Below are 22,872 nucleotides of genomic sequence, written 5' to 3' on the forward strand. Positions count from 1 at the left end.
GCTATCTGGAATTTGCTTTAAAAGACTAGAAGATGGGGCGGGGGGGAAGACCATGTATGCTAGTGGGTGGGGAAGCGGATGAAGAGGGGTGAGAAATAAATGAAGAAACATGATTAGAAAGATGCTGACATTGTTGAGATTATATGATGGGTGCATGGAGGTTCATAATACATATTTGAAAATTACTATAATAAAAGAATTGTTAAAGGGAAGGCATAATTGCTGCTGCACCTGTGCTTGCATGTGAGCTGCTGAAAGAACAAAGAGACATCTGACTGATCTTGGAAAACCATTACAGAAAGGGAGGAAATTAATGGGTGAACTACAGCAGCAACTACAGGTCGCTCCGTACCTGTCTCCCACAGGCTCAAATGACAAACTCAGGGCTAAGGGGCTTTAAGAACCCAGAGAGAGAGGGTTTTTTGATATTCAGTGAGCTGCATACCTTCCATGGTGGTGGCCACACCTACTATTTTCAAAAAAGGATAAGGGGGGAGGGATAAATTGGGAATTTGGGATTAACAGATTCACACTACTATATATAAAACAGATAAACAACAAGAACTTATTGTACATCACAGGGAACTATATACACACACACACACACACACACACACACACACACACACATAACGGAATCACTTTGCTGTACACCTGAAACATTGTACATCACCTATGTTCCAATCAAAAAATAAATAATAAAATTAAATCAAAATTCCTTCCGTTTCCATTGGGGGAAAAAAAAAAAAGGAAAAGGTGACCAGGTCACAATAAGCTCTACAAAATAAGTAAGTGTCGATATTTTTCTCTCTACATTTTGACATAATAATCATTCCTTGAACTGACCAAAAAAGTCTTGGCCACAGTGTTACCTGCCTTGTACAAAGGGCAAAAGAAACGTACCTGTCCCCTGAGCTAAGAGAGAGAAACCTTGGAGAAAGGGGGGGTCAGGTGCTCATGACCTCCCTGCCTTGTGTTCTACAGACTCACTTGCTAAATCTGTTACTGAAAGGCTGCCAGCTACATGAGGATATTTCAGCTTAGGAATGTAATTTCAACAATGCATCCATTTTCTCCAAATTCCAATAGAGTAAAAAAATTTGGATGCTCCATAATATTTCTTATAAAAGAATTTTATCAGGAACACTGTATCTTATAACCAATGTTTAAAAAACTAAATATCCATTCAGTTTCTCTTCTGGTAACTTTCTGGTATATGAAGGTATACCATAACAATGAAAAAATTTTTAAAGTGCTCAGTTTACATGAGCACTTTTATCAAATGTCCAGATGACAAGAAACTTGAAAAGATACCAAGTATGTTGGATAACGGCTAGTCAGGCTGGAATAAAGGGTCCAACAAACATGCACAGAGAGGTACATACAACTTGGAAGCTGGCGAAATAGCATCACTCTTGTTTTCTTCATTTACTTAGTGAGGTAGGAGATGAACCTCTGAGTATTTGGGGTCAAGTAATCTGTATCAGAGAGTATCTTCTGGGGGCTCTGATGGGCACAGCACAGCTATCCAAACACTGAAGGATTTTTTCTCATGAACAACTCTTTCCCAAAACTGGGCCTTTCTACTCAAAGTATGACCTGATAGACCTGCAGCATCAGCATCACCTGGCAACTTGTTAGAAAGACGGAATCTCAGAGTGCACCCAGACCTACTGAATCAGAATCTGCATTTTAACCAAACCCCCAGGTAATTTGTATGCACATCACAGTTTGAAAGAAGCATGGGATTAGGGGATTACTGTCAATGTGGAGGGAGGTTTCCAGAGCTCTTCCATGGGCCTCCCCTCTTCCTCACTTTTACTAATGACTCACATGAAGATACTGAAGAGCCTTCATCAAATCCCAAGTGACACTAATCTAGAAGGAAACACTCAATTGCACAAGCACCTCCTGGAGCAGGCCAGGCTTGATAGCAGATCACGTGAAAAGATGTAAGCAACCAGCAATTTGCTAAAGAAAAAAAAGTAGTGCACACTTGACTGTATTACTGCAAATCAGACCACTTCTGGAGAACAGGCTGCAGATCTGGCCACATATTCTAAGTGTGACTGAGAGCAAACCGTGGTCAAAGACAATGGTGAGAACCCAACTGGGAGGGAAAGGGATCCGGAGAGTGTTCCATGAGGAATGGCTGACCTAGAGGACATTAAACCCAAAGAGGAGGCGACTAAGTGGGGACATCATGGTTGTATTCACACATTTAAAGGACCGTCCCAAGACATTTCATTCTGCAAATGTGTTTTTGAGACTCTGCTATGTGCCAGGCACTATGCCAGGAGCTAAGGACAGAGCGAAAACCAGAACTGCTCTCTGATTTTCTAAAGCTTCCCGACTAGAGGAAGAAACTTGTCTGTTGTTCCAGAAAGCAGAACTGTGGCAGACGGAAGGCAAGTGGAAGGGCAAGGGCACCATACAAGGAAGCCCCTCTGGCCAGGGGGCTCCACCTTCATAAAGAGGGCACAGATGAAAGTGGCCTGGCCCCCCTGGGCTGAGCAGAATGGGTTAGGGAGGGGATGCATGCTTCCCGGGGAGTAGCCCAGGGGACTCCCGGGCCAATGCTATATTCCAGGGATGCAGGATAACCGGGGCCAATATCATTAATCAAACACAAAATTTGTTCAGAATTACACTATATTCAATTTAGCCAAGAACAAATTTTTTTAAACTTAATCACAACTTAGGGTTTCAGCTAAATTTTATATGTAAATGTAAATGGTGTCTAATTTCTCTTTTAGCAGTAGTTTTTTAAACCTAGGATTTAATAAAAATCCGTATTAACATTTTAAGCAACAACTCTGCTTAATGACTCATTTTAACTGTAATCTTACTTCTCTCAGTGACCCTTAGAACTACTCTATTTAATGTCCCTTGATATACCTTCAGAGTTGCTCATCCCACTGCTGAGAAATTATCCTAAAAAAATAACAATTCCTTTCCCTCTGCCACAAAGAACAAAAGAGGGAGGGGATGGGGAAACTAGATGCATGGAGATTCAAATGAACAACGTTTATAAAGAAAAACAGTAAATAAACCACTTAAATGTTCAATAAAACCGCCAATCTTTTTATGGCATGAAGCAGGGGAAATAAACAACATCTAACAAGTAGGAGAATGTTTAAGGTGAATTGAAAAACTATTTTAAATAATCATGAAGGTTATATAGCAACATGGAAATATACACCTAATGACAAGAAAACAACATAAACTTGCACAATTCTAGCCATGTAAAATCTATGCATGCATGTAATGAAAACTAGGGAAAAAAAGAAAAATTTAAAGTTTATTTTCTAGGTTGTGAGAATTTTTCTTTTTTAAATTTAAAATTTCAATTTCACTGTTGACCGTTCAATAAATAATTTTACAATGAATGTATCAGGAATCAAAATAATTTTAACTTATAAGTGTAATAATTTGTGTATCAGCAAGAAATGAAATCACAAAGGTGACACACAGTTGGAGCTTAATGTTCAATTGGTTCTTTGTCTTTTATAAAGCTATTTTTCATAAACAACTAAAAGTAAAAGAAAATGAGATTCATGTTATGAACAGTGCTTAACATTCGTGGAAAGTAAAAAGGACTTTGTACAGCAGCTGCGCATGAACTTTGGGTAAAAGCAAAACTAAATTTCTGGATTCTATTTTGCTTTTCACCTTATTTGATCTCAGTTAACATCGTTCATGCCAAGTTAAATTTTTTTCCTCCTCTTTCCCCTTCTCTTCAAGTTCACAGATGTGAAGGAAAAAAAAAAAAAAATACACAGCAGCTCTTTTACAGTTCCCCCCCGGCTCTCCCAGCAATGCCATGAACGGTGGCTTTCTGGAATGGGCTCAGAGAAAGTCAGATGTGAGAGCTATCTGGCTACCATCTGTCACCACGGGGATCACCAGGACTGAACTGACTTAGGGACAAGAGATTTGGGTTCAAGTTGTCCACATCTACAACATATAAATACTTCTACTTACCCCGCAAGGTGATTGGATCAGGAGAAAGTACCTAACACGTGGCTATGGTAAGAAATGCTTACCTTATCCTTTTTTCCCACCTTGCACTACACACACACACACACACACACACACACACACACGCACACACACGCACACACGCACACACAAGTTCTGTCCATCGTGAAGTCACGTGGTCCTTCTGTCCAGTATCTTTCTATTGCTCTCCAGGTGCACTCTCCACCCTTCCCTACCTTGCTCCTGCCCCCGCAGACTGATCTCTATGGATCCCATCAACAAGCCTCTGTGCCCTAGACTTCTAATTGAGTTTGTCCAATGCTGAGTCCCAGAAAGAGGTCAGGGAAGGAAACAGGGGGGTGGGGGCACAGGGCGAGGAAAGGGTGAGGTTAGGAATTCGAATATTCTACTTCTGCCGGCTGTATCCCTCAACCAGAAGTCACTGCTCCTCTCAAGGTGACCTCTTCTAAACGACAATCTCTTCTGGCTTCTGATGGCCACTCCATCCACTTGTCTCACTGCAGCTAGGGGTGGTATTAGTTCCACCATTACCACAACTCTGGGTTCCTGCTCTGTCCCTTGAGATTTCCTCTACATCCTATCCACACCTCTTTTTTTCTTTTTTTCTTTTATTATTTTTTTAACATCTTCATTGGAGTATAATTGCTTTACAATGGTATGTTAGTCTCTGCTTTATAACAAAGTGAATCAGTTATACATATACATATGTTCCCATCTCTCTTCCCTCTTGTGTCAAAAATATGGAACGCTTCACGAATTTGCGTGTCATCCTTGCGCAGGGGCCACGCTAATCTTCTCTGTATCGTTCCAATTTTAGTATATGTGCTGCCGAAGCGAGCACCTATCCACACCTCTTTAACTCTCCCATCATTTCCCTAAATTGAGAATACCAGCTTTTCCTGTCGGGACTCTGACTAATAAAGTCCTATCGACAGCATTCCATCTACAGCATTTACACCTTGAATCACAGGGAGAATGGGCAGTTCCAGAGTTCATCTCAGGCTGAGAGCACACACAGGCAGGACCTGATGATTCTAAGATACCTGACTGGCAGGACTAGCCTGTGCTCCCCCACTAGGCCTGAAGTAGTCCTACAACTGAGCCCCTCTCCTCAGACCACAGGGGAATTAACATCAGTTCCTAAACCCTTGGGGCCCTGTGAACTGGGGGTGACATTCTGGGCAGACCTAGATTTTAATTCCTCAGTCCAGGCTCACTTAAAGAGTTCCAGTTTTCATAATTCAAAAACAGTCATGTACCACAATGTTCATTGCAGCTCGATTTACAATAGCCAGGACATGAAGCAACCTAAGTGTCCATCGACAGATGAATGGATAAAGAAAATGTGGCACATATATACAATGGAATATTACTCAGCCATAAAAAGAAACATAATTGAGTTATTTGTAGTGAAGTGGATGGACCTAGAGACTGTCATACAGAGTGAAGTAAGTCAGAAAGAGAAAAACAAATACCGCATGCTAACATATATGGAATCTAAAAAAAAAATGGTTCTGAAGAACCTAGGGGCAGGACAGGAATAAAGATGCAGACACAGAGAATGGACTTGGGGAGGGAGAAGGGTAAGCTGGGATGAAGTGAGAGAGTGGCACTGACATATATACACAACCAAATGTAAAATAGGTAGCTAGCGGGAAGCAGCCGCGTAGCACAGGGAGATCAGCTCAGTGCTTTGTGACCACCTAGAGGGGTGGGATAAGGAGGGTGGGAGGGAGATGCAAGAGGGAGGAGATATGGGGAAAAAAAATAAAAAGAAAAGTAAATAAAATAAAGAGTTCCAGTTTTACCCCCAGTTTAAAATGGTCTCCAACTCACCAATTTCTTAGGGACTGGGGGAGGGGAAAGAGCAGCTTCCCAAAGTCCCATCCTTCCAACTGTGCCACTGTCTCAAGTGTGGAGTTGGGAAACAGGGCACAAGAACTGACTCTCCAACACCAAATGGGCTATTTTAACCTCTGAAAGAGTGGGAAAAGAACGTGGAGTAAACAGCTACCTGCTACCCTCATACATTTCTCTCCCTCCCAACTCCCAGGAAAGGAGGACACTAAGGCTCACAGAGGGTGCGTGTGGAAGACAGAGCCAAGACTGATCCGGGTATCACATCCCTGTATTCGGTCCTGGCTGCTGGTCCAACCTCAATGACAATAACCATACTCTCCCCTTTGGTCTGTGCTAGCCAGCTGCCCAAAGGCAAATCAAAGGTTTAGTCCTAGCCCACCATGACAGCATCAGACTTTTACTGGTTTAAGATGGACTTTTCTTGGCCCTGGAGACACAGAACTAAGGACCTCAGTTCTCCTGTCAGCACCCACCATATGCAGAGCACTCTTCTAGGGGCCCTGGTGAGTTGCAAAGAACCACCCAATTCTTTCTTTTTAAAATTTACTTTTTAATTAAGAAGACCAGAGAGCTAAACGTGAGGCACAAGAGAAGGGCATGGTACACAGAGCTTTACCGAGCAGAAAGGTGTCAGAGAGGGAGGATAGTGGCATAGGAGGAGCTCAAGGTCTGGGTCACACTATGATATGTGAAACATGGGCAAGTCCCAACCTTTCTAAGACTCCATTTCTTCACCATTAAAATGAGGTCAGTAACAGTGTCTACTATTAATGATATCATTATTTACCAGGGTCGTTGTGAGTATGAAACTAAATGATGTGTGTAACAATCCCTGGCACAGTGGCAGCATGCTCTGAGGGCACAGTCAATGCCAGCCTTTATCATCAGACCCAACTGAACTTGCTTAAGCCTCCTCTGGCGAGAAATCAAATTCCATGCCTTACTGGTATTTTACCTGCACCCTAGGACTTAAAAGCCTTTGTTTTCTTTTAAGGGAAAGTATATTACAACATTATCAAATGTAACAAAATGCTTTCCTGTTACGTAAGACCACTGAGATAAAAAATAGTCCGTTAAATAGACATTTTAGAACCTCCACTCAGAGGCGGGTTCCACGAGGGCGGGTTTCAGCTGAGAGTAAGTTTAACAAGAGATGGAGCCACCAGAGAAAGCTAACAAAACCATGGGATGCTCTATTAGGACCACAATATGTAGAAAAAGGAAGGAGGTTATATCTGAAGAAACCAGGAATCCACAGTCTATAAAGAAGGGCTTGGGCAATAAAAGGGAAGATAGCTGTCTTCAAGTACTTAAAGGGTTGAACATGTGGTGGAAGAGACTCACTAAGTAAATCCAAAGGGTCAAAGACTGTAGTTTCCCGTGAGGAAGAATGTTCTCAGGCTAACAGAGAGGTCCCCCACGTAAGAAGGGAACTCACTGGTGGGCACACTGGAAAACCCTGCGTCCTTTCCTATCTGAGCATCTGTAATCCTAATGTCTTGTTTGGACACCAGAAATAAACATAAGTGGAAATCAAAACAGTGGAGTTCGTGTGTGTGCAAGCATTTCTCATCCTGAGAACAGCAAACCCTCGAGAGAGTAATGTGGGGACTCAAACTTAGTCCCTTGTTACACACACTTAGGCATTCTTATTTCATTTGAGAGATGTCTAAATTTAAAAATAAATAACAGGGCTTCCCTGGTGGCGCAGTGGTTGAGAGTCCGCCTGCCGATGCAGGGGACACGGGTTCGTGCCCCGGTCCGGGAAGATCCCACATGCCGCGGAGCGGCTGGGTCCGTGAGCCGTGGCCCATGAGCCTGCGCATCCGGAGCCTGGGCTCCGCAACGGGAGAGGCCACAACAGTGAGAGACCCGCGTACCGCAAAAAAAAATAAATAAATAAAATAAATAAATAAATAAATAACAATCTTACAGTGTTCTTTTCTTAGAAAATAATCAGCCCAACACTACATCCAAAAAACACAAGTACAACCTGCAGCATTATTTTGAGTAACGAAGCTAAGAGTTCCACTTAGTCAAAGGCATCTCTGCTTTTTGCTCTGTTAGTCTCAAAAAACTAAACACGGGGAAAAAAAATTTTAAAAGATTCTAAAAATCCAGCCACTGGGAAGAAAGTGATTCGACATTTTCTTTTCTTTGTTCTACCTGCCAAAAAAGATAAAGTGGATTTGGAACTGAGAGAAACGACAAAAAGAAAGAAAGGGTAGAAAAAGGCATTTGAAAGAGAAGCATGAGAGTTTAGTGACATTAACCACCCAGAACCTTACTGAAATTCCAGATGTGTGACGTGCACACTTTGCTGTCTCTACCCACCTCTTCTTTTTCACCCCTGGTTAGCAGGAGGGAAGGATATAAAGGCAGAAGCACATCTTTCATTCAGCCCATTTGCTGCCTTTGAAGGCGATCACACTTGAGCCCAGGAGAACGTTAATGCTCATCACCATAGAGGCAGCTGGAACGTCAAACCCAGAACTGTGGAATCTCAAAACATGAGGCACCTGTGACAGGTTTCGGGGTGGGGGCAAGGGAGCAGAGAACCAAGTTACCAGGCAATGCCGGTCTTCAGAAGCTCTTCTGAAGCAATTCATATTCTTAAATTCTCAGCTTTTTTTCCTTTCAGAAGATGGAGACAATTACTAATTCTTTGGAGCTAAATGAATTCCTTCTGTTCACAGAAGACATTATACCAGACTTCACAGCCCTCAGACCCAGTGAGAAATGAATGATCTACTAAAGGACATACAATCAGGTGTAGATACCTACATTATAAAGTGTGGCTTTCACCTGAACTGGAGAAAGCAATCTTTGTCCTAGATCACAGGGTATTTCGTTGTAATCCTATCCTTCCAGTACTGTTAGACTGGGGAGACTAATAAGTAAGCAGGGTGCTAAGTGCTACCATATCCACTTTATACTCCAGGAGAAGTGGAAATGGAGGAGAAGCGGCACCTAACCCAGCCTGAGGGGTCAGGGAAGGCTTCCTGAAGGTGGGGGGCACCTGACATGAAGCTGAAAGGCAAGTAGGCATTGTCCTGATGAAAGCGGAGAGGGCTCTTTCTTTTCCAAGAGGCACAGAGGAAATCCAGGAGGACCAAGGTCAGTAGCCTGGGTAATGCTGTCATTTCAGAACTGGTCTAAGGACTTGGGGAACACAAAAGGGCCAGAGAGACAGAGGGCTAAGGAGAATTTCAAGGCAGGAATGGCTCACAGTGTGACTGGATGCAGCTCAAGCCAGGAGAGGGTCAAAGGCCTGGACTTGGCTAATCATAAAGGGCCTTAAGTGCCCTATGCCCTAGACATTTCAGGGAAGTGGCAGTGACAGAGGCCAGAGCACAGAGGCTGGAGCTGAGGAGGCGAGGAAGTAGAGATGGTGGATAAAGCTACTCACAGGAAGCTTGGCTGAGAACAGGGAGGGAGCTAACAGGAAATACAGCATCAAATTTTCTTTGCCAGCCTGAACCTCTGCTCTGAGCTCCAGACTCACTTCCGTCTTGAATTCCTTTTCCCTTACCCACCGCATCCAACATACCCTGTGACCTTCCTTCCACCCATTCACCATACAACAGCCAGAGTAGTCTTTTTAAGCTATAAATCAGCCCATCTTGCCCCCACGCAAAGTGTACAACGGTTTCCTGCTGCCCTTAGAATAAAATCTCATCCTCCGGCCATGACCTGTACATGCTTGTGCGACCTGGGCCCTGCTTCCCTCCCCAGCACCTTCTCCCGCACCCTCCCTCCTGCTCAGCATGGACCAGGCTGGCCTCTGTTCAGTCCCCAAACCCTCTAAGCACTTTTCTGCCTTAGGATCTTTGCTCAGGCTGCTCCCTCTGCCTGGAATGCTCCTCTCTTGCCCTCCCTCCTCCAACCCAAGCAGCCAAAGGGTGAATCACCTATAAAGGAACAGCCACCACAGAGGTGCTCCCCTCCCCCACTCCAGGGGTTCCCCTCCAGCCTACTTCAGAGTCCAGGTTCTCAGGTTCTCCAGGTGGGATATTTCCTGGCTCTCACCGCCAGGGGCTCTGATGTCAAAAACCTCAAGTCCTAGCTCATTTCTCTGCTGCCTATTAATTGGGTGTCTCTTGTCAAGGCACCACCTCACAGGGTCTGCCTCCCCAGCTGTTAGGAAGCTCATCTCAGAAGGTGTGTAGACACCCGGGTTCTCGCCCACCTGTCTCCCCCCGCCCTGGGGGCCCTCTCTCCTACCTTTGTGGTGCCCCGCCTGCCTTCATGGGGAACAGTCCTGGGCCCCTCAGCCCTTCCCCCTTCCCCAGCTCTGTCTCTCAAGGCAGGAGGAGTGTCCTCTCCATTCTGTCCTAGGCTCCACAGGTCCTGCCTCACTCTTTTCAGCCCCCTCTACCCTTCTGTGCACACTAAAACCCACACACCCCGAATTCATCTCCATCCAGTAAATGCCTCCTCTCAACCATCTCTCCTTTGGCCTTATTCACCAGCTCCCATCCTAGGCCTGATGCATCAAAGCCTCCCAATCATAGACATTCTCTCCCCCCACCCTGTTCCTGGACATCGATACCCAGGGCAACCATGGAAACCATGGTTTGAAGACAGCAGAGCATCCACCAGTCTGGGCCCCCCCCCCCCACCTCCATGGCTGATTGGATTTGAAATGAGCATGAAAATGTTTTAAGCCACTGAGATTTCAGCAGGGTTTACCTGTTACAGGAGCTAGCATTTCTCTATGTAATACAGGCTGAATTTAGATAGTTGAAGAGAAGGGGACAGGACTCTAGTGGTAAAGAAGAAAGGTTATACAAACGCCTGGCTCTAGGATTATTCGTGGCCTGATGACACCAGCTCCATTTATATACTCCTTATCCTCTTCAAAATACTTTAAAATACGTTTTCTCATCTGACACAACCATCATCATCATCACTTATCATTGGTGTTGTTATAATTAACAGTTTACAAATGAAGAAGCGGACTGAGAGACGTTAAGGGGTGTCCAAGGTCCCATCGCTAGTAAACGGAGGAGCCAAGATTGGACCACAGGACTCCTGACTCACAGTCCACTGGCAGCTCCCCCGCAGCATCCAGTCTCGCAAAGCCACACTCCGGTGCTACAAGAGACACTCTCGGCTAAAGTACACAAGGGTGCTGGAATCAAGCAAGGAAAGATAGGGAGTCTGGCAGAATTGGTTAAAGGCAGACTGGAGGACTTTATAAACATCAGACTGCGGAGTATAACTTTCATTCAATAGACAATGGGCAACAATAATCAGCCTCCACTTTCAAGTCTCACAGCAGTAATTTTATACCTTTACCTCTGTCTTCAAAGACCTTACTGCACCCTCTCCCCTTGGCTATCAGATGTTGCCAGAGGTCCACTTTACAAAGAAAATAGAAGCTTTTATGAGGGCAAAACTTCCAGCCCCCTAGCTTCTATAGACATACCTGTATCCCCAAATAGCCTTTCCCCTTTCCATACCAAGTGAAAGAGGCATCCCTCCTCTGGTAAAACTACTGACCCTGTGCACATCCCTCTATCCATGGAGGAAACCTTGATCAATCGTTGTCCTTTCTCTCCCTTCTTCCTTTCTTCTAGCTCTGTTTCTTCAGCCTCTGAACATGCTAGAACCCCTCACATCCTAAAATCATCCCTTCCTCAGGAAGTTCACAGCCCCTTCTCCTCATACGTCATAACTGAGCTCCTTAAGAAGCAGCAGCAGCAAACATGCACCTCCACTTCATCACCCCAGGTCCTCTATTCCACCCACTGTAATGAATTATGACACTGAAACAGTCACCTCTGATACCTCCTAAGAGCTAGGTTCAATGGACAGACAGCAACATTTCTCTCGACCTTTATATGGGACTTGACAGTGCTGCATTCTTGAAATTCTCCCTGGCCATGATTTCCATGTCCACTCTCTCCTTCCTCCTCTCTGTCTGCTCCTTCTTGGTTTCCTTTACTGGCTCCTCTTCCTCTGCCTCTCCCCTAAATGTTAGTGTTTCCTAGGATTCCATTTTGATACCTCACCTTACCTTACAAACTCTGTTCTCTCTTTCTGAAATCACCCACAAACACAGCTTCAACTGACAGCTATAGACTAGTGACTTCCAAATTTACATCCCTTCAGTCTAGACCACTCATGTGATCTCTCCACACCCTGGCTACATTTGCCTGCCGGTATCTCCCCATGGATTCCATGGGCGCCTCAAATTCAACACAGCTAAAACCAAACCACTAAGCATCTTGCTTACCACACTTGTTCCACCTCTTTCTGCATTGATAATGACAGCATTTGTTGAGTACCATATCCGTCTTGGTTCTCCAGGAAAACAGAACCGAGGGGTGGGTGTGTGTGGGTGTGTGTGGGTGTGTGTGTGTGTGTGTGTGTGTGTGTGTGTGTGTGTGTGTGTGTGTGTGTGTGTGTGTGTGTACACACATGCAAATTAAGAGATTTATTTTAAGGAACTGGCTCACATGATTGTAGGGGCTTGCAAGTCTGAAATCGGAAGAGAAGACCAGCAGGCTGGAAATGCAGGCCAAAGTTGATGCGCAGTCTTGGACTTAAACAGGCACTCTGGAGTCAGGGTCCGGCCCTCTCACCTCTACATCCACAGCACCCTACACAATGCCTGACACATAGGAGAAGCTCCATAAATGTTGGCTAATGACCAACTGGGTATAAAACGAAATGCTTTTATTCATTTATTTATTTTTGGCTGCGTTGGGTCTTTATTGCCACGTGCGGGCTTTCTCTAGTTGCAGCGAGCGGGGGCTACTCTTCATTGCGGTGCGCAGGCTTCTCATTGCAGTGGCTTCTCTTTGTTGCGGAGCATGGGCTCTAGGCACGCAGGCTTCAGTAGTTGTGGCATGCAGGTTCAGTAGTTGTGGCACACGGGCTTAGTTGCTCCATGGCATGTGGGATCTTCCCGGACCAGGGCTCAAACCCATGTCCGCTGCATTAGCAGGTGGATTCTTAACCACTGCACCACCAGGAAAGTCCCCGAAATGCTGTTAAATGCGAATGGGACAAAATGATGTAGAAGGCACTGAATTGTGATGAAGAAGAATCAGGAAACTTGAACAAGGGCTGGGCTGTAAATCAAGATACAGCCCTTCCGGGGCATTCACTTGCCAGAATTACCTGACCACTATCCCTACAACCAAATGGGGGACCCTCACATTGAAAGTAGCACATCAGTTCCAACTTGAATGTCTCAACAACCCTGTGAAGTTGGTGTGGCCAAGAAAAGGCCACATTTTATGAGTAATTTGAGGCTCAGAAAAACTAAGGGTCATGTCTAGGTTGCTACAGAAAATATCTACAATGAAGGGTCTTAGTTCTTCAGTGACAGGTATAAGGGGACCATAAAAACAACAGAAGGTCAGAACCAAAAAGGACCCACGCAGTTCAAAACTCTTTATCAAAATCTGCAAAAACTAAAAGTATCTTCTACTACTTACAAGGGATACTTTTTATTTTATTATGATTATTATTCAGATACATTTCTGTCTTACTGTACTATAATCCCATGGTATATATTAGATTATTAGCACTGTCACATATACGTTGTTGTAGTTATATACTAAATACCTAGAGGCACGTACTGCTTTCTGAAGTAACTGCCAGATGTATTAAATCTGTCGTTCTTCAGGGATGACTAGGTAGTCTGTATTAACTCCAGGCGCCAAAAAACCGCTGGTTTTTAAATTTATTATTAATAAACATTAGAATTAGTGAAATATTAATAATATACAGCCCAAATATTATATTCGGTGATTTTCTGAAGCCATGGAGTAGTGGAAACTCTCCATTAGCTATTCCTACTGAACAAAGCTGATTACCCCCACCTATATTTGCATATATAGTAACTTGACCTTTTCAAAACTCTTATTTATGTACTGTCATTTAAGTATGATAAAACTCTTATAAACCTTTTTAAAAGGTGTTTCAGTCCAGTTGACAGAAAAGAGAGGCAAACGTCTAACGTCATGTAATTGATAAAAGGCAAAAGCAGGACTAGACACCAGGCCTTTCCACCTCCGCCTACCGTTACACTACAAAGCTATGGTGGCTTCCTGGCCATGGAGCTGCCAGACTGTCAGTGATATGAGGCCAGAGGGAGACCACGTCTGACTTGCTCCCAACAGTGTCTAGCACAGTACCTGACACACAGTAGACACATAAAAAGTACATTACTGGTGAGCAACTGAATTCATTTTCTTAGAGTTGCTTTAGTCACCTGCATGGTAGTTTGGGACATACAGCATTGCCAAATATCTTGGCTTTTAAAATGCTACTGGCATTATCAGGAATAAGCAAAAAGTACTATCTTTTCAAAACTGTATGTGTTGATTCCCAAAGGGATCAGAATTCTGAGCCAGGGCCCCATTTCAGCACAAAAGGTAGCAAGTTGTATGTTTTTCAGCTTCCTAGAAAATTAAGTGTTGGCTTGATGGAGCAAGTGGGAGATTGAAACTAGAGTCTTCTCGTGGGAAAGAAAAAACTGCAAGGTCTCTGGCATAATATAACCATTTGCAAGGCTGGTACAACGGTCCAGCTGTCGCTAACTTACCACAGCAAGAAATGGGCTTGCTAAAGGAGTGTGGATTCACCCAGAAGGACACACATCAACACGACAGAATCTGTGGCACGAAGATGCAGGTCTGAGGCAGGACAAGCCCAGCAACAAGGAACACAGAGGCTTGGGGCAGGAAGAAAAATTCTGGGCATGGCTTCACAGCCTTCCTGTAAAACCCCACGTGCTCAGCCATGCTAGAGCAAGGAAGAACAAGAAGAAGCTGGCCGCCTTCAGTTTATTATGGTGTTCAAGAGGCCTCCTAACCCGGCAGACGATTCCTTTCCTATGAAGTTCTCACCAGTATCACTTACAGCTCCATCTTCCCCCAGTTCCTAAACCACACATCCAAACATATGCCTTCCATTGTCATTCAGATTGTCTAGTCACCACCACAGCCCTGTATTTCCATTTCTTCAGGGATTTGAGATATCCACTGTGATTCCAAGATCACCTTTAAGGGCTTCCATAAAAGCACTTCCCCATCATACATTCCTTAATACTTCATATCTTACTTACAGAGACAAGTTATCCAAAATAATTAAGGCGTGAGGCATTCGGAATGAGTGAGTCATTTAGATAACTGAACGCTAATCCATTAAGCACCGAAATATTTCTATAGGCTTGCTAAAATAAATGATGCCTTAGTAAACAAAGAATATAAAAAATAGTTCAAAATTCTATCCAACTTTCAAGATCCAGTCTGATTACAAACATTCCCTGAAAGCATCCTCCAACCCCCTCTTGCCACCTCTACCCACCACCAGAAATAACCTCTCTTTTGCTGTGATCCCACATTTTGATTATACCTCCTTTGCAGCTCACTGCATGGTCTGCTTGAGGTTAGAGATTTAAATGCACCTTGTCTAACTTAAAAAAAAAAAAAGTTCCTGGAGACCAGAGACCTTCTTTTTAATACCAAGGTGCCTAGTTCAAGGCAGGCCTACAAACACTTCACAAACTGAAATACTCTTAGTGATTCAGACGTTGTAAAGGGCACCATAACACAGCAGAGCCTTCCAGGGTTCCCGTGGTCTGGAGGGCAGGGAAGTGTGACATTAGAGAATATGTTAGTATCATTAAAATCCTCTTTGGCCTCTGTCAGTATTTCTCAGCTTTAGAGAAAGTGTTTTTCTACAAGGTAAAAATACTCTAAATTCCTGTTTGTTTGGGTTTTTTCCTAAAAGGGAATTAGTTAATCTCAACTTGCAAACAGAAAGCTCTGGTGGAGCTGGCATTGCTAAACCTCCACTGGTCTCAAGATGTGCATTCGAATGGCTGTCTGCAGTTCAGCAGGGAGATGAGACAGCGCATGGAAGGACGTGATAAGTGACAGGAATATAGCCAAGATGCTATGCCATGTTTGACATCCAGTTCACCAGTCTGAAAGCCAGACTCCTCAGTCTGGAAATAAGGAACAGAGCACACGATCGAGCAATTAAAGTTTCAGGCTCAAGGTCCAAAGCAACCACTTCTAGCAGGGTAACAACATTGTTTTCCCAAAGCTTTAGTGTTTGGGCATGACAAAACAGGTGGTAAGTATAGTTTAATATTCCAAACACTCAACTCAAACCCTCCTCACCAGCAACAAGGGATTCTAAGTGGTCAGCCCAGGATGGTGAACTCCAAGTTCCCTCCCCAGCAGCTATTCTCTTGCAGGATTCCTTTTCCTTGTCATGGAAACAAACAGAATTTTCTTCATAAAAATAGGGAGGGCTTCCCTGGTGGCGCAGTGGTTGAGAGTCCGCCTGCCGATGCAGGGGACACGGGTTCGTGCCTCGGTCCGGGAAGATCCCACATGCCGCGGAGCGGCTGGGCCCGTGAGCCGTGGCCGCTGAGCCTGCGCGTCAGGAGCCTGTGCTCTGCAACGGGAGAGGCCACAACAGTGAGAGGCCCGCGTACCGCAAAAAAAAAAAAAAATAGGGAGAATGGGGTGGTAGGGTTGCTGGTATCATGATATTAAGTATCTAGGCATGTTCGCAGCCCCTCAGGGATAATAACTGCTCTTGTCTTTGCCTTGTCATTGAGTAAAGGGTTTTTTAATCCAGTATCTTCAGAGACAGAACTGCGTCACGTAAGTTAATTGTACTGATAACTGAAGCACTAAAACATGCAAGATTAGAACAGAAAGCTTTCTAAATTCAATCGCATTACTTCCTTCTCAAGCTTTCTGAACTAACCAAACCATAATTTGACCTATTCCTGCTGAACAGGATAGCAATTATGATTAATTAATGTACTCGGAGACCACAGAGGCAAACAAGACTGTTTCCTCTATGAATGTCCCCAAACTGCTGTACTTTGAATTATTTTGTGGAGAGTTTTTGTCTCTGTCATCACCAGCTGTCTCTTCCTGCTGTCGTCAGGGGGTTTGCCTCTAATGGAGGGTCTCTTAATTCAGTGCATCTGGTATCAGCTAGACCTGGAAAGGCAAGCTATTAAGAGTCACCGGCTAAGGCTCTCTCTCACCAGCCTCACTTCAGACCCCGGCAGTCGGCCTCCAGACCCCGTGTTCTTACCCACTACAGGCACATTTCCCAAACTTGCCTAATTATAAAGGACTACCAGGTGTGTGTGTGGAGGGCGGAGTGTTAAAATGCACATTCTCAGACTCCTGTCCTAGAAATTCTAATTCAGTGGGCCTGGGGTGGAGCCCTGGAATCTGTGTTTTTAACACAGACCCTCAGATGATTTCCATGACCAGGTTTAGAAACACAAATCTATATGCCATCCATGCTGCCCACCTAGAATTGGGACTCCTTCAGAAGCATAATGAACCTGGGCCAAGGCCAACTTCTTCCAAAGAGACCTTGCAACCCACAAAGCTTCCAGGTCACTGCTCTGCCAATGCCCTGATCCTCTGCGGCTCCTGCAGGCTGGTCATCACACCTCTTCTCATTGCCAGTATGTCATTCACCGAAGATTTGGCACGCCTTCCTTCTCTCCACCCCAAATGTCCCGCCACCCTTTTGATGGCTTGGATAACCACATGGATGACCCAAACAACACTCGAGCCTCAGTTACTTGACCTTCTTCACTGAGTTCGCTTCACTTCAGCCACTTATTTCTGTGGCAAAACCCAGGTGCCTGTCATGTCCAGTAATTAATTGCTCCAACTCTGAAATCTTCCACTCACATGTCACTCTCTAACCACATCCTCCTATTACTCCATCGCTCCAATACATCCACTGCTTGATTTCATCCACACCTCTGGTCCTTTTCTCATCCACGTGCAGCAGAGACCCCCTTACTGCTCGTGTTAATCACTCCCTGCTCAACACCCTCAGTTCCTCTGCTCCACTGTCCTTCCGCTGCTCACCCCCAGCAAAATTCAACCCTGGCTCAGTCAGCTATATGTCTTCTTTGCTCCTAAACCCAGGCAGCTGAATGCTCCTGGCGCCCTGATCAATCCACGGTCTCTTACCTCAACAGAGCCCTGCATACTGCCGAGAGGTCATGGACGTTGCCCCAAGTTCACTCTTCCTCTTCCTGACCTCAGCTGTACGTCAAATCTCCTTGTTTCTCCTCTGACCTCTTCCCTCTTACTCTTAGAGGACAACCTCACCCTCTATTTCACAAAGATGATGGAAGTCATCAGACTGGCACTTGCTCTTAAGTCATCCCGCCAGAAAATGCAACTGTGCCCAGATATTCCATCATAAGGGCTGCCAAGCCCATCCATGCCTGTGCTGGGCCTACTGTTTGCTTGGTTATTTGAAGTAAACTCCCTGGTGATAATCATAACTGAAGTAAGCTGTAACGGTGGTGAATGGGGAAAAAAAATAGCCAGCCTCTCAAAGGATCCCTCTACCCTGAGAATCTTTTTAAGATTGGGAGGAGTTTAAAAAGAAAAAGAAGAAAACAAAACTATCTTACCTACAAGCATTGAACAAGTTTAAATACAAACATAAAGTTGCCTACATCAATAGAATGATTATAAATCCCAAGCCAAATAGTTAATTGCCTGATAATTTTTATAAACTCAAAACCAGAGTCACTGAAACACTACTGTTAGTTATGGTTTCTGTTTTTCACTCTTAACCAAACTCTAGTTTATTGATGGGGCTAAAAGTCTTTTCCTAACTTTTTTTTCCTCCTTATAATATTAATATTGATAGCTAACATTGACTGTTTTTTGCGTATAATTATGCTACTCACAATGACCCTGTGAGATAAGAACTATTATTTTTCTCCATTTCCAGCTGAAAAAAACAGACTTAGACATGTTAAGGAATTTGCCCAAGAGCTTGCAGCTAGAAAGTGGCAAAGGTAAAAGTAAAACACAGAGCCCAAACACAAACTCATCTCTGTTCTTTGGCACAGTGGTTATCAACAGAAACTTCCCAGGAAATGCACCACCCTAACCCAAGCATTTTTTTTTATACTCCAATATATGGTCAGAAACACAAACATGAGGAACCACCCAATATTAATATCACCGCATATTCCACATTCATTCACTCATTCCTACATTCATATCAGAAGGCAGCAGTGAATCAAAGGGAAGCAATGAATTCTACAGTCAGATCATACAGATCCAAATTCTAGCTCCGCCACTTTCTTAGCTGCCATATTTTAAAAGTTACTTCTCTAAGCTCAATTTTCCCAAAACAAAAAAACCCCCCAAATGATAATATAATAATGATGGTAATATAATAATATAATGATGGTAATATAATGGTAATATAATAACCATCACCACCTTAGTAGGTTCTCCCAGAGATTTAGAGATAATGCACGAACACACTTAGCCACGGACCTGGCACATAGTCTCAAGAAAGGTTAGCTGTTATAATAATTCTTATCATTCAGAAGGTACTGGGGACCTGCAGCTGGTGGAGTCTAGGCAGAGCACAGTGCCCAGACTGGACCATAAACAGGCCAAGGCTGTCCCTGCCCTCTTGGTCTTGCAGTCTACTGGAGTAGACAATAAAGAAGGAAACAAACATATGAATGAAATACTTGGAATTTTAGTGAAGTGCTAGCAGGAAATGAACACGTACTGAGAGGGGGACAATGGGGAGGAAGCTACTGTAAAGGGGTGATCAGGGAAGAGGCTCCTCTGAGGAGGGACATTTTTGCTGAGCCCAGATGTTGGAGAAGGACCTTCCACAAGAAGAGTCGGGGGAACAGTGTCGGACAGAGGGAAGGGCTGTACAGAAGAGGAGAAGAACTTGGTATTGAGAGGAACCGATGATGCTCCCACCTGACAGAAGCGCAGCGAGTGAGAAGCGGAGCAGAGAGGAGACAGAGGCCGGCACCTGAGTAAGTGTGCACGTGGGTCTGAGGGCGGTAGGGAGCCTCGAAGTGGGCAGGGGATGAGCAGGGTGACAGGGACTGGTAGGCTCACTGGCTGCTGGCAGGAGAACGGGTTAGCGAAGGCAGGAGTGGATGCTGGGAGACCAGGTGACAGGCAGGAACAGTCATCCAGCTGAGAGAAGACAGTGGCTGGATTAGGAGGACGGAGGGAAGGGAGGATCTGAAGTACCTGGAAGCTAGGCCGACAGGCCACACTGACGGACTGGAGGTAGGGTGAGGAATCGGGAAAAATCCAGGTCAACTTTCAGGTCTCTGGCGAAACGATGAATGGACAGTAATGACATTGAGACAGGGAAGGCTCAGGGCAGGGGAAAGCTGGATGAGAGAGGGGAGAGGGGTCAAGAATGAGGAATACAAATTTGGAAGTTTGAGGGGGAGATTGAGCAATCGATTTTGGACACGTGAAGTTTGGGATCACTGTGAGGCTGCCAGGAGAGAGAGAAGGGGGGCGGTACGTAAAAATGTAAGTCTAGGGCTTCCCTGGTGGCGCAGTGGTTGAGAGTCTGCCTGCCAATGCAGGGGACACGGGTTCGTGCCCCTGTCCGGGAAGATCCCACGTGCCGCGGAGCTGCTGGGTGCGTGGGCCATGGCCGCTGAGCCTGTGCTCCGCAACGGGAGAGGCCACAACAGTGAGAGGCCCGCGTACCGCAAAACAAAAAAAACAAAAACAAAAACAAAATGTAAGTCTAGAACCAAAGAAGGGTCCAGGCAGGAGGTGTTACTGAGGTAGTCATCTGCATCCAGAGGGTAATCAAGCCCTGGGAATGGATGAGATCACTTAGGAAGAGACTATGATGAGAGAAGGGAGGGAGCCAAGCGAGAAAAGAGAAGAAGTAATACCAAATCAGGTCGGTAATCTAAAACGAAATGTGGTAATGTAGCCCATACAAAACCACACAGAACTGCCCCGACTATGTGCTTGATAAATGCCCGTGGAACAAAGAAAAATTAATTAACACACTCCCTTTAGGCCTTAAAAGAATAAAATTTTTCATTTAGGATTTTTTTCCCCAAGTTCTCATATGTTTGAGGCATAAGAAAAAAGATTTTGAACGTTTGGATTGTGTTCAAAGGAATTCTTTTCCTTTAGAGCAAAAAGCAAGGATTCTTTTCAAAAACTCACTGAAATTAAAGATTGCCTACTTGAAATATAAGCTTTTAGAAAGCTTACACTCACACTATATTCTCTCTGTAAAAATTCTACCCCAATATACAATTTTTCCCTTCCTTATAATGAAAATGCAATTATATGTTCTATTACAGATGTCATTTCATCCTGAAAGATGAAGCTGGTACTTTCAAACAGTTCAAGAGTCACGTGAGAGTTGTAAAATGCTCAAGAGATCAAGGATTTATTTTAAAATGTTTAAAAAAAAAAAAAAACTTAAGTTACCTGCTAGGCCATCCAAAAACTGATAACCAGGGAATTGAAAAGGATAAAACTGCCAGGAAAATAAGTAAATATAACAGCTACTCCTCAAATGAAAATGCATTAAAGCTGTAATTATATCTCTGGGTATCTATTGACACAGAAAACTCACTATCCTCTTGAGGCTAATACTATCACTACGAACTACCAGACTGAAATCATAGCAGTAAACACAACTGAGATACTTTATACGTTTCAAAGTTTTCCAATGTAACACAAGGTATAATGCATAAGAAGGAGAGTCAGTAACATTTGCCAAAACTGTTCCTTCCCTCAACTGTTCAAGTTAAATCAAGATTGTAATTCTTTTTAAGATCATAAGCCTCACTTTGTAAAATTCTTCTCCTCAGATATGTAAAGGAGAGGACTATCCTGACTTTTAAAGGATTGTTATCCCACTTCATGATATAGCAATCTAAAAGCCTAGGAGGAAAAAAATAAATGGTTCTGATGAACCTACAGGCAGGACAGGAATAAAGACACAGACATAAAGAATGGATTTGAGAACACGGGGAGGGGGCAGGGTAAGCTGGGACGAAGTGAGAGAGTAGCATGGACATATACACACTACCAAATGTAAAATAGATAGCTAGTGGGAGGCAGCCACATAGCACAGGGAGATCAGCTCAGTGCTGTGTGACCACCTAGAGGGGTGGGTTAGGGAGGGTGGGAGGGAGACGCAAGAGGGAGGGGATATGGGGATACATGTATATGTATAGCTGATTCACTTTGTTAGACAGCAGAAACTAACACACCATTGTAAAGCAATTATACTCCAATAAAGATGTTAATAAATAAATAAATAAATAAAATAAAAGCCTAGGAGGCTACCAGGAAGGTTACATGCATGGATGGGTAATAAGCATTCATTCATTCAACAAATATTAAGCACCAAAATGGGTCAGGTCCTCTCTGGGTCCTTGAAGATACACCAGTGAAAAAAGCCTCACACTTCCAGATTAATCGAGGGAAAGAGACAATAAACCAACAAATAAATAGGTATTTGCCAAGTGTGGTAAGTGCCATGAAGAAAAGTAAGGTTGGTTAAGGAGGATAGGGGAATGGGGTGTATCCTCCACAGAGTGGTCAGGGAAAGGCCTTAAAAGGTTACACTGGAGCAGAGCCTGAGGGAAGAAGAATCATGGTGTCCAGGGAACAGAGTTCCAAGCCGACGCAATAGCAAATGCAAAGGCGAGGAGGCTGGCGCATGCTTGAAGTTTTTAAGGAATAGCAAAAAGATCTGTCTGGCAAGGCTGGAAGTGAGGACACAGAGGTAGCCTTGTAGACCAAAGCAAGGACTTCAGATTTTACTTTAAGATGTGACGCTGTTGGAGCTCTCTAAGCAAAGGACCTAATCTTTTTAAAAGGCTCAAAAAAGGAACAAGTTCTTATTAAAACAAGACATACCTCTCACAATCTATTTATAAGTGTAAAAAAGCAGACAATAAAACAATCTTATGGTAAAGCAGCATTTCTGTAAGAAAAAAAAATACATATGGGAACAAAAGACTAACGGGATAAATACCAAACTATGGTTTACTATGGTTTGTGGGATGGTGGGTTTTTTCTTATGCTTTTCTTAGGTGTTTTTTTCCCCCTAGTTTTCTGCCTTAAACATGAGTTATTTTTGTAATTTTTGATGTTATCTTAGAAAAGAAAAAAACCCACTCCCACATGAGACTGCCCTAGTCTGAAA

General features: G+C 44.0%; 1 protein-coding gene and 1 non-coding gene across 10 annotated transcripts in view; both read right to left on the minus strand.

Annotated features, from left to right (window-relative positions):
* Positions 1–22,872, minus strand: part of ZHX3 (zinc fingers and homeoboxes 3) — a 141,956-nt gene that overhangs the window by 97,561 nt on the left and 21,523 nt on the right. The gene's annotated exons all lie outside the window — the stretch shown is intronic.
* On the minus strand, positions 4,737–4,843 carry LOC115845558 (U6 spliceosomal RNA). The gene has a single exon (XR_004036515.1). It is a non-coding gene; the product is annotated as a U6 spliceosomal RNA (small nuclear RNA).

This window comes from Globicephala melas, chromosome 15, assembly GCF_963455315.2.
Source record: "Globicephala melas chromosome 15, mGloMel1.2, whole genome shotgun sequence".
Classification (NCBI taxonomy): Eukaryota; Metazoa; Chordata; class Mammalia; order Artiodactyla; family Delphinidae; genus Globicephala; species Globicephala melas.